Genomic DNA, 12,658 nt, shown 5'->3' with positions numbered 1-12,658 from the left:
CGGTTTCCGTGGGAAGGCCTTTCCCAGGAACTTATTGTATCATTTTTAGTAAACAGGTTTTTACTAAACATTGTCTTACAGCTGCCTACTCCCAGGCAGAAGGGGAAGTGGCCAGGAACTTATTGTATCGTTTTTAGTAAACATGTTTTTACTAAACATTGTCTTATAGCTGCCTACTCCCAGGCAGAAGGGGAAGTGGGTCTCTGCTCAAGGTCTGGTGTTCCCACAATTTACCCCTTTTTATTTTCAAATGAGGCACTCTTGGCTTAGGTCAAGTAGGGTCACCCTCCCTTTTCCGTCTTTGGGGGACCTTGAACCCCTGTTTTAGGTGGGAGGGGTCTTCCCCACAGGTTGCCCGTCATCGGAGATACCCCAACCTTAAATCATCTGTAACCAACCTTTATGGCTATCGGGATTGCCATGGGCTAAGCTAAGCAATACTTGGTTACGGATCTCTTGTCTCTGGAACAAGGCACGTTTGAGCTCGGCATAAAGCCAGAATGCCTACCGCCACTGCCACCATTTTTAGGACCCCCATCGACATAGCGCCTCTCCATTACCATACCCATCACCAGATCTGGGCCATAACATTCTACCAGCCTTTGTCTCTTACAAGGGTAACCCGCATGTGATTTACATTTACAATTTGATAAAGTTTCCAATCGTTTTAAGATCTGCTCAGGAAAGCATTTAGAAAGTGCACTTGCACAGATACATTAGGTACAATCATTGATGTTACACATGTAGCATTATGAAAAATATGAACAATAGTTGTCGCATTAGGACAAGTTGTATTTCTCTAGAAAAATACACTGGCCTAGTCGTGATTCCAGAAACAGGAACCATCAAGTGACCATGTCCTGTTCAAATACTGAAAAGAGGCTTTTGCCACTCATCATAGTCCATACCAATGTCCAAATGCTTTAAATGGGTCCTTTTTTCTCTGTTAGCTTTATGATGAAAACTCATGGGTCCGGAAGGTTGATGCAGTAGGTCTGTTGAGAAACTGGAAATCTCGAACCAACTGTTTTCTTTCTTTTTTTGGGCTGTAGATTTGATGACATCAAGGGTCAGGAACACTGATTTAGGAGATCTCACTCAAACTGGCTTAGGTAGGCTCCCATGGTCTCAGGTCTAGTTTTTTTCTGTTTCATGCATCTCACTAAATGGTCTGACAGCTGTCGAAGCTTTATTCTTTTCCTGCAAGAAAACACAAATATGTCCTCGACCCCAAATTAGGGTCTTCTCCACTGTCTAGTGTATGGATGTCTCCATTTGACCTGAGCAATGGTTGCTCAAGTTTCATCATGCCAGAATCTGTCTGAAACTCACTGGCATTCACATTATAAAATTTTTAAATGAGGAGTGTATTATTTGATGAGTCATGTGGGGACTGGGGGCATTATTTTTCCTTTTTTATTTTCTAAAAAAATTTTTTTTGAACTGTTGAAGCTGGGCCATAACAGTAGAAGGATTTGTCTACCCTCCTTGGTTAACTATCTAGGTAAATTGGGCTTATTACTTAGATTATTTGTAGATGTCCATTAAAAAGGACATATCCTTTGAATATTTCCCAAAAACTTCTGAAAAATTACTCAAAGATTGTAAACTATACTGTGTCCAAATAACTTTTTGAAAATTATTTGAAGTTTGTGAGCAGTCTTTTTCAATCTAACCTGTAGAGCTCTCACTAGCTGACAAGGCCTCATTTGTATCTTAAATTTTTCTGTTAAAACATTAACAGACTGGCTGGATGTTTCTTTTGGCTATATTTAACGCAATCTAGGTAGCTTCTTAACTATTTTTGAAGGGATTTAAGTATCCTTTTAATCATATAAGCAGTTCACACTCACACATTCGCAATCACATTTCATACATACCGGTGTGGCCACACCATACATTTAGAACATACATGCATCTTTTAGTCATCCTTTTTCCCTAGGTCATGATTAGTCTGTTGTAATGAAGCTTCCTTAATTGAAATCTATGTAAAAGAACAACTCCAGCCAATCCTTGAACTAAAAAGGTTAAAAAGTCCTATATGTTTTTATCATTCCTCCATTTGAGCTACAGTCATGGGGTACAGCCGTACCTACTCCTTGTAACTCTGTAGATGCAAGGTAGAGAGGCCAGGATTTTGGCCAAAAGTTTTTAGAGATGACTCACAAAATAGAACTTAAATGTAAACAAAATTTTCCATTCCATATACCTTTGTCTTTGTCTTTTTCTTTAATTAATACCAGTACCAATTTTTTTTTTTTTTGAGTCAGGGTTTCTCTGTATTGTTTGGAGGCTGTCCTGGGACTTGCATAAAGGTGTGTTGGGATTAAAAGCGTATGCCGCTGGGAATCTCTTGGATTCCCCTACTTCCTGACCCTGGTATCAGGCTTAGGAGGGGGAAACTCAGAATGTCTAGTTTCTGACTTTTTAATCTCATTGGCAGCAGCCGCTTCCAATGTATTATTGGTGTTATAAAAATTGATGAACAGGGAGCTGGAATGACTAACTGGCATCAACATGGGGGAATCCTCACCAACGCCCATATTTCACTTACCTGAGTGTTCAGCAATGGTTGGATCTTTATCATGGTGAGCATTCCTAGTATCCGGAGTAGTATTGGGGTCGACATGCCTGATGCACCGTTCGGGGACCCAAATGGGCTTCTCACTTCCTGGAGGGAAAACACAAACAGCCCCTCGGACCCTAGCTAGTAGGGGAGTGGGTGGCTGCCATTTTCCTGTAATCAAATCCTTCCATCTGACCCATCCCAAGGACTGGGAGGGTTTGTTCCAATGTCTCTCCATAGCAGACAAATTATTACAGTCTACGGTCAAAAAATTTAAAATGTAAAGTATGGTGGATAACTGAATATTGGGGGAGGTAACATACTCCCCCTTTTTTATTTTCTTAAAATACTGTTTGAGAGTGGCATGGGTGCGCTCCACAATAGCCTGTCCCGTGGGGTTGTGAGGAATACCAAAAGAATGGACAATGTGATGTTCCCTGCAAAAGGCAGCAGTAAGCAACCATGTGGTTGCTGGGAATTGAACTCAGGTCCTCTGGAAAGAGCAGCCAGTGCTCTTAAGCCCTGAATCATCACTCCAACCCCTTAGAGATATATATTTTATGTCAATATATAATCAATATAATTTATTGTTTTGAATTTAAATTGTGTGGTTTTGAGATGGGGGAAGTCTGTGTTACAGTCCTGGCTGTCCTGGAACTCTCTATGTAGAACAGACTGTCCTCAAACTCACAGCTGTCTTCCTGCCGCCGCCTCCCACGTGCTGGGATTAAATGCGTTCGTTACCACGAGAGGCTAAGTTTTACATTTCTTACTTCAGTTTATTTATTGTCATTTCTAGCAGTCTTGCCCTGACAGTAGGTGCTTATGACATGTAGCCAGTGGGGCCTGCTGGCAGGGATTCCAAGCAGCGGCTGCAGCAGTTGGGAGCAGACAGGCAGGCTTGTGAGGGCAGGACGGAGGCCTTGAAGCTGCCCTTCTCCCACTCATGGATCTGGCAAGGCTGAGCTTGCCTGGCAGAGAACCAGAGTGTCTGTAAGGAAGGAATCATGGTCTCAGGGAAATCATGTTTGTGCAATAAATAACAGCTGAAGGGCTGGGGGACGGCTAGCTCGGTGTGTAAAGCTCTTGCCTTGCAAGCATGAAGGCGATTTTCATCAGCACACGGAGATAAGCTGTGGGTTTCACCCGGGCAGCCTGTCTCCACTGCGCTCCTCAGAAGTTGGGTGTCCTACGCTGGGGGTGTCTCTGTCTCCATGGAGTATGCAGTGGCAGAGGAGCTTGGGACATAGAGTCTGAGAGGGGCAGGGACAGACAAATGATGAGAGCCATTTCAAAGACTTGTGGACCTCCTTGCTTCATTCCCCCTCCCAAGTATCTCCCTTTCTCTAAATGGGCTGGCGAAATGGCTGAATGGCTAGCTGCTGGCTGACCTTTCAGAGGACCCAAGTTCAGTTCCCAGAACCCACATAGCAGCTCACAACTCCAAATTCCAGGGCATCTGAAGCCCTCTCCTAGTCTCTCTGGGCACTGGGCACAGAAGTCCACAGTTCTGCTTGTCCCTCCGACTCTCTGGGCAGCGTGTGGGAACTCTGAATCCTAGAAGCGGGAGCGAGGCGGGGTGACTGCCGGGAAAGTCACTCCAGGGCCCAACCACAGCTGTTCCTGTGCCCCACCAGCTGGGTCTATTAGGCATTGTCTGTGAGACCCCCCCTTCAGCCCCCTTTCCTCCATCACTGTTCTCCTATGGGACAAGCACATGGCACACCCGAGTTCCTTATTTCACCCCTACTCCTCTCACCCCTCACCCCTGCTCTCACACCTGCCCCATCAATGTCACCAGTGATTGTGTGGCCACGTCCAACAGGCATTCTCTGTGCTTGCTGGCTAGCTCTCTGGGCAGGGTTTGACGGGGGGCCATTCTCCCTTTATGAGGATTCCTGAGTGTGCCTAGTGCTGTCCCTGCTTGATGAAGTTCAGGGCTACTACTCTTCCATCCAGTCTCAAGACAGAGGCTCCTTTCTCACGGTTCTGGAGGCCGTCTGTAGGGTGACAGCTCACGGATGTCCTGCTCAAGTTTCATTGTGGGATCCATCCTCCATTGTCTCTCTACTCCATGTTCCAAGTGTGCCCACGGCCGTCACAGCAGAACCTAGCTGGAACAAAACTCTTCCCACTGTTCCAGTCCTCCCCATCTCAGGGAATGCCATCACCATGGACCCCCATCCTCCCCTCTCTCGCCCTCCCTCTCTTTCATGACACCCCTCCCCCAGATCTCTCCACCTCCATTTCTAAACCCTGGCTCCCTCTCTAGCCCTCCTTGGACCTATACGGACCATACACCCACTTCCAACATGAAGCAGACCCTGGACCTTCCCGCCCAGCACCCCCTCTAGATAGTATTGTTCTTGAAATAATCCAGAGGGGACTCAAGGCTCAAGATTTGGATTGGCACTATCCAAAAAGTCTCACCCTACTTCCCCCTGGGTGGCTTGCTACACTCAGACACACAGCACTTCTTTCTGTTCCTCAAATGTGGCAAGGACATCCTGCTTTTATACACAACATCATCTTCTCCATCATTCAAGCGAGGAAACTCAGCGGGGTGTGGATCCCACTTTCTATCTGCTGTCAGACAAGGTGGCACCCGCTTGATCTGACACTCTCCCTCCCTTCCTATTCCACTGAGCCGATTACCATCAAGGTCCTCCTAGGAGCTTCCTAGCTTGGATGACTTCTGATCTCCACGTCCATTTCCTGTCCCTGGAACCTGGGCCACAGCCACTACCTGATTCCTGCACAGACTCAGCTGTCACCCCCACCAGGACTCCTGTGACTTCAAGGGCCTCTGGGGCCTCCTGACCCTGCTTCTGGTCCATTTCAGGGCTGGCATAGAATTGCTGCTTCACCAGTATTGTTGGATGAATGAATCCCAGAGGAGAGATTCAGGAATTTTCCAGAGGGTCATGCCTTCTTCCTAGTTGCCAGATGACACCTCCCGCTGGGAAAAAGTTGGGGCGCCCCAGGTTGCAAACCGCTTGGGGAGTATATGTAGCTCTGGGAAAATCCTGGTGGTGGCCTGGATTCAGCAGCTCCTTCGGTTGGATTGGAACGAACAGCTTCTCTCTCCCAGAAACAGCATGGCTACCTAGAGGCCTTTCCTCCCTAGCCAGTTTCCCCTTGGACCATCACAGCTGTCCCATGAGGCCCTGCTGCTATCTCGGATTCTCAATGGGGCCAGCCTTCTAAAGTACAAGTTTGATAAAGGCCTCTCCCAGCTGCCTGCAGAGTGAAACCAAAGGCATGTGGACAGCTGGGGTAGCCATGATGGTCCCCTGGCTCTTCCTCCAGTCACATCAGAACCCAGTACTCTATGTAGTCTTTGCTCTGGTCGCAATGTCCACCTAGAGCTTGTTTTCTGCAGACAAGTTAACTGTCTTACCAGCTTCAAGTCTGAACTTGAATCTGACCTTGTCAGCCGGGCCTATTCACTTCCCGTGAACACAGCAACCTGTCCCAGGACTGTTGTGGACTTGCTGTGACACTTGCCTGTCTGTAACATATAATACGGATGGGGACACCATGGCCCTATGCATCCCAAGCACCTGGATCAGTACCAGGCACAAGTAGTTATTGAACAATCATGTGACCAAAGGAAGAGATGTTCACTTGCTGGGGCAGATACAGGGCTAGGGCCCAGACTGTTGCCTCCCTCAGAGGGACATCTTTCTGTGCCTGGACAGAAGGCTCCCTTAAGAGGGCCTGCTGCTCTTCCCGAGGACTCGGGTTTGGTTGTCAGCACACACGGTTGGCTCACAGCCACCTGTAACTCCAGCTTCAGGGAACTGAAATCCTCTTCTGGCCCCCTTGGCCTACCTACATACATGTGGCGCGCACAGACAGAAATATAAGTAGATCTTTTTTTTATTTTTCAGTTTAAATTTAGATAAGAAACAAGGTTGCTTCACAAGTCAGATCCAGGTCCCTCTCCCTTTCCCTCCCCTCCTCCCGTGCCCTCCCCCCAAGTAGATCTTTTTTTTTTTAATTGTACCTTTTCAGATCCCTTGTCAGGACCAAACATGTACTGGGCTCTGGTGGGATCTATACAGAGTCACCACCATGGTGGTACGTAAGATCTGCTTGAGATTCAGCAGGGGGATACCAGAGACTGAGGGCAAGGGGGAGAACAGAGAGAGGTCCTGGGATACTCTACCTGCTCAACCTACCCAAGGTAAACTGGAGGGAAGCCACCATTCCAGGAGCCTAAGTGCCCAGACTAGGGGAAGGCAAGCATCTCAGGAAGTCACTCACACTATCTCATGGGTGACAGACTCCAGGAAGGTCCAGAGAAGAGGAAGGTCCCCTGTTTCTCTGTTGAGCAGCGCCATATACTACAGCAGGTCCCACAGTCAGATTGAACAAGTATGACCGAAAAATTGTATCACTGAGCAAACTAAGACTTACAACATGCTTTCTCCATGCCAGGCACATGTGTGTTCAACCTGTCCGGCAGTTCAATGAGATAGGTCTTATCATGCCCATTTTATAGGTGGGGAAACCAAGGTACGGAGGGGTTGACTAACCTGTTCCAAATCCCCCATTTATAAATGGTGGGACTGAGGCTGTTTCTTGCCAAAAGAACTGATAGCTACTGAGAATTCTCAGAGGATTAAAACACACATATTATGCCGTGGAAGAGTCCCCATCTCACATATCAATACAACAACAATGTGGGCGGGCGTGTGACACACCTTAAATTCCAGCACTGAGGAGAGAGAGGCAGACAGATTTCCAAGAGTCTAAGGCCAGTCTGGTCCAGGAAGAACTCCAGGTCAGCCAGGGCTGTGTAGGAAGACCTTACTGATAAAATAATAAAATTTTTCCTTAGCTGAGGGTGGTTTTGAACTTCTGATCCTCTTTCCTCAACCACCTGAATGCTGGGATTACAGACATGTTGGTTTTATGGGGTGCTGGGATCCAATGTTACAGAGCTTCATGCACTCCAGACAAATACTTTGCTAGCTAAACTGCATCCCATCTTTTCCGGTTTCCTTGTCTCCAGAGAGAGCTTTCCCAGGCCAACTGGAATGGAGCCATAACTGTATACAAAGGCAGGGAGATTACTCAACTGGGGTAATCTTTGCTTTGTATGTGGCTGGCAGATGCCCCTTCAAGCTGGTCCTGGGTCCTTTTGGTAGGTCCCAGGGGCTTGAGCATTTGGGGTTTGTGAGGAAAATAGGTGCCTCAGAGTCACCTGCCTTTTCTCTTTTCCAGCCAGGTTTGACTGACTCAGGGCCTCTGCCATAGCTCCTGTGTTCTTCCCACTGACACCATGGGGACAGTTCCTGCTCTACGAATCTGGCTATGTGAGGGGAGTCAGTTCCCCTTCCCTCCCACAACCCCACAACCCCAAGACAGGGTTTCTCTGTGTAGCTTTGGAGCCTGTCCTGGAACTCACTCTGTAGACCAGGCTGGTCTCGAACTCATAGAGCTCTGCCTGCCTCTGTCTCCCAAGTGCTGGATTAAAGGCGTGCACCACCACCATCTGGCTCTCTGTTTCTTTTTTGTTGTTGTTTTTTGTGTTTTTCCAGACAGGATTTCTCTGTGTAACAGCTCTAGCTGTCCTGGAATTCCCTCTGTAGACCAGGCTGGCCTTGAACTCAAAGAGATCCGCCTGCCTCTGTCTCCCAAGTGACTCTCTCTCTCTCTCCCTCCCTCTCTCCCCCTCTCTCTCTGCCTCTTGACAGCAGAATCAATGTAACCAGTTGCTTCATACTCCTGCAATAACGCCTTCCCTGCCATGATGGAGATGAAATGTGAGCCTAAGAAGCTCTTCTTTCCTCTGTTAGCTCCTTTTCTCTCGATGTGACGCAATCCCTGACAAAGCCCATTTAGGAAAGAAGCGCTTATTTTGGCTCCCAGTTTGCTGGTACAGTCGTCCTCACGGTGGAGTCATGGGCCCAGGAGTGTAAGTACTTGGTCACATTATGTCCATGGCAGGGAGGTGCAGAGCAATGGATGCCACCCCTTAGCTCCCTTTCCCCTTTTTATTCTGCCTGGGACCCCAACCCATGAGAAGGAGTCACCTACATTTAGAGTGAATCATTTACCCTCAATTAATCTAATCTGAAAAATCCTGCATAGATCGGCCTGTTTCCATGGTGATTCTAAATCCTGTGAAGTTGACAAAATTAATCATTAACACTTTCTTCCTTTTTAAAATACAATTTATTTTTATTTTTATGTGCACTGGCGTTTTGCCTGTGCATATATGTCTGTGAGATCCACTGGAACTGGAGTTACAGTGTGAATTCTGGGAATTGAACCTGAGTCCTCCAAAGAGCAGCAGTGCTGTTAACCGCTGAGCCATCTCTCCAGTCCTATTAACATTTTATGTTACTATCATCAGGTATTTTTGTCACTGAAATGAGAAGGTAATGCTGCTTCTGTGATGATTTGTCTCGGTGGAGATTTTAGGATGGAAATGATTTTTTCCATAGGATTTTGAAGACATTACTCCATTATCTGTGGTTTCCAGAGTCAGAAATAAGAAGCATAAGGGCATTTTGAGACTGAGCAGGTGGTGGCACACACCTTTAATCACAACACTCGGGAGGCAGAAGCTAGAGGATCTCTGAGTTCGAGGCCAGCCTGGTCTACAAAGTGAGTTTCAGGACAGCCACACAGAAAAACCCTATTTCAAAAAAACAAAAATAAATAAGGAAATAAATAAATAATAAAAGGCATTTTGATATTGAAATCTTTGTATATGTCTTATCTTTTCTTTCTGAAAATTTGCAGAATATGCTTAGTCCTTACTTTTCTGAAACTTCATGGTGATATACCTTGCTGTGAAATTATTTTTTATCTTGTCCTTGCTACTCACTGGGTCCTTTCAGTTTGGAAAATTGTGTCCCTGATTTCTGGGAATTGTATTGAGTTACGTCACTGGTATTTATTCCCCCTCTTTTTTTTTTCTGTTCTCTGTTTCTAGAACTCTGGCATTTAGCTATTGACCTTCCTAGATTAGTCATTTCTTCTTCTTCTTTTTTTAAAGTTTTTTCAAGACAGGGTTTCTCTGTGTAGCGCTGGCTGTCCTGGAACTCACTCTGTAGACCAGGCTGGCCCTGGAACTCACAGGGATCCATCTGCCTCTGCCTCCCGTGTGCTGGGATTAAAGTTGTGTGCCACCACCGCCCGGCTTCTATTTTTAGTTTTGGAGAGTTCTTTTTAATTCTTCAGTGGCACTCACCCTTATTAGCGTCCTCTTTTCTATTCTAGGTGCAGCTCCATCCTTTACCGCACTGGAAGGTTAATGAGTTCATTTCTTCCTCAAGCCTTCACCACTGACTGCTTTGCTTGCTCTCTCTTATTCTAATGCATTTCTTTGGATGCCTCATGACCCTTGGCTTCCTGAAGTGGACACTGTAGCCCATGAGTGGGGCTTGGCTTGTCCAGAGAAAGCCTGCACAGAGTTATCTGGCTGGGTTGTCCTATTGGGGAACAGTTCTGGACTCTTCAAGCTTTCTCCCCTGTGATGGGCATGGCCCCTAAGGAAGCTTCCTTCAGTCCATGGCCTGGAGGAAGAAAGACTAACTTCCAGCATTCTGGCCACAGGAGAAGACTGAAGCTGGGCATCAGGGGGGGCTTGTGACCTTCTGTGTCAGGGGGGTCAGACTTTCGGTCTGCTTTATGGGAGGAACTTTGGGTCACTGTGACTAAACACCCAACAGAAATGATGTGTGGTATCCCTGGCGTACAAATCGACTTTGGCTGCCCATCCCACAACGAGGGATGCCCTCTCAGCCTGAACTCTTGAGGGATGGCCCAGACCCTGTCCTGGATGACATGACAGACTCTGGGGATCCTCCATGCAGGGCCTCACCCTCCCTGGGGATTGGAGTGGAGATTGGGTAGGGGACCTGATGGGGAGGGATGGGGAGGAGAGGAGGGAGAGGGAGATGGGATTGATATGTGAAACAAGCTTGTTTCTAACTTAAATTAAAAAAAGGAAGGAAAGCTGGGCTTTGGTGGCGCACGCCTTTAATCCCAGCACTTGGGAGGCAGAGGCAGGCAGATCTCTGTGAGTTCGAGGCCAGCCTGGTCTACAAAGTGAGTTCCAGGACAGCCTCCAAAGCCACAGAGAAACCCTGTCTCAAAAAAAAAAAAACAAAAAAACAAAAGGAAGGAAAAAAATGATCTGTGGAAGGAAAGGTTTATTCTGGTTGATGGCTGGAGCTTGGTAGTTCACCATAACAGGGAAGGTGAGACCCAGCGACTCAGGCATGGCAGTCAGAGTGGGAGCAGTGGTTATTTACATTAGATTAGGAAGCAGAGAGAGCAGGCCCAATTAGGGGCATGTATAACCTTCAAAAGCTACCTCCTGGAGTCCTGATTCTGCCAGCCAGGCCCCACTTTTCTTTCCTTCCTTCCTCCTTCCTTCCTCCTTCCTTCCTCCTTCCTTCCTTCCTTCCTTCCTTCTTTCCTTTTCTTTTTTGGTTTTTTAAAGACAGGGTTGTTTCTCTGTGTAGCTTTAGAGTCTGTCTTGGAACTGGCTCTGTAGACCAGGCTGTCCTTGAACTTATATCGATCCACCTGCCTCTGACTCCCAAATTCAGGGATCAAAGGCGTGCGCCATCACTGCCTGGCAGAAGGCCCCAATTCCTGAAAGTTCCACAGCCTTCAGAATAATGTCACAAGCCAGGGACCAAGACTCAAACAAAAGCCTATGGGGGAACAGTTTAGATTCAAACTGTTTCTTAATTACTGTTCTATTGCTGTGAAGAAACACCTTAAAAGAGACAACTCTTAGAAAAGAAAGCATTTAATTAGAGGCTTGCTCACGATCATCATGGCAGGAGGCAGACAGGCATGGTGCCGGGGCCGTAGCTGAGAGCTTTGCATCCCGATCTGAAGACAGCAGGCACAGAAAGACTGGACCTGGTGTAGGCTTTTCAAACCTCAAAGCCCACCCCCAGTGAACTCCAACAGGGCCACATCTCCTAATCCTTCTCAAACAGCTCCACTCTCCGCTGACTAAGCATTCAACTGTATGAGCCAATGGGGGCCATTCTCTCCCATCACAGGCCATAAAGGGGGAACCTAGGGAAACACTCTATTCACGAGTTCATCGGAAGACAGCCAGAAGAAGAGGTGTGAGGTACGGGAGGTGGGTCCCCAGCACAGGGCGTCTGTTGCAGTCTCGGATGTGCCACTCTCTTGAAGTGTGAAAGCTATTCAGACCCTGTCCGTTGGGTCTTTACGGAAGTCCTGTTTCTGAAGCTATGACTAAGTTATTTGCCAATATGATTATGCCCAATTTTCATTCCTCTTCCCTCTGTAAAGATTTCAAGTTCTCATCCTCTCATCAAATGCTTGGTTCCTCTGGCAGCAAGCCTCCATCCTAACTAACGTATAAAAATACACCCTTGAGGGCTGGAGAAATGGCTCAGCACTGGCTGTTCTTCCTCAGAACCCGGGTTCAATTCCCAGCACCCACATGGCAGCTCATACCTGTCTGTAACTCCAAGATCTGACACCCTCACACAGACATACAAGTAGGGAAAATACCAACGCAATGAAATAAAAGAAAATTATTTTTTAAAAATACACTCTTGTGCTGGGGATGCAGGTCAGACTGCTTATCTATCGTTCAAAAAGGCCCTGGTTTCAATTGCTGCAGGAATCTTTCTGGAAAAAGCACTCCACACTGATGAGACTGGAAGAGAGGAGATGTCACAGTAGACCAAAGCCAGGACAGCTCCTGGAAGCCTTCGATACTGGTCCAGTTTGGGGTCTCCTTTTATACTCTAGAACACAAGGTGGGGTGGGCGAGCAAGCAGACAAGATTTTACAGAAGCGTACCTGACAGCAGGTTGTTAGGGGCAACGAGCCATTGTTTCCGCAGTTTCCCCAGGTCTTTCTGTCTCAGGTGGCAAGGGAAGTCACTCTTGGCAAATAGGCAGGACAAGCAGTGATGTACACAAATCGCTAAATAGACCAATAAATTCCTATCAGATAATAACAACTAGCCTTTCCTACCTTATCCCACTTCACAATCCTCAGCATTGCATAAACTTGGTGTGGTGGTACGCACACGTAATCTCTGCACTCAGGAGGTGGAGGCAGGAGGAT

Source organism: Mesocricetus auratus, unplaced genomic scaffold (genome assembly GCF_017639785.1).
Source record: "Mesocricetus auratus isolate SY011 unplaced genomic scaffold, BCM_Maur_2.0 Super-Scaffold_6730, whole genome shotgun sequence".
Classification (NCBI taxonomy): Eukaryota; Metazoa; Chordata; class Mammalia; order Rodentia; family Cricetidae; genus Mesocricetus; species Mesocricetus auratus.
Note: the sequence above shows the minus strand (reverse complement) of the source record.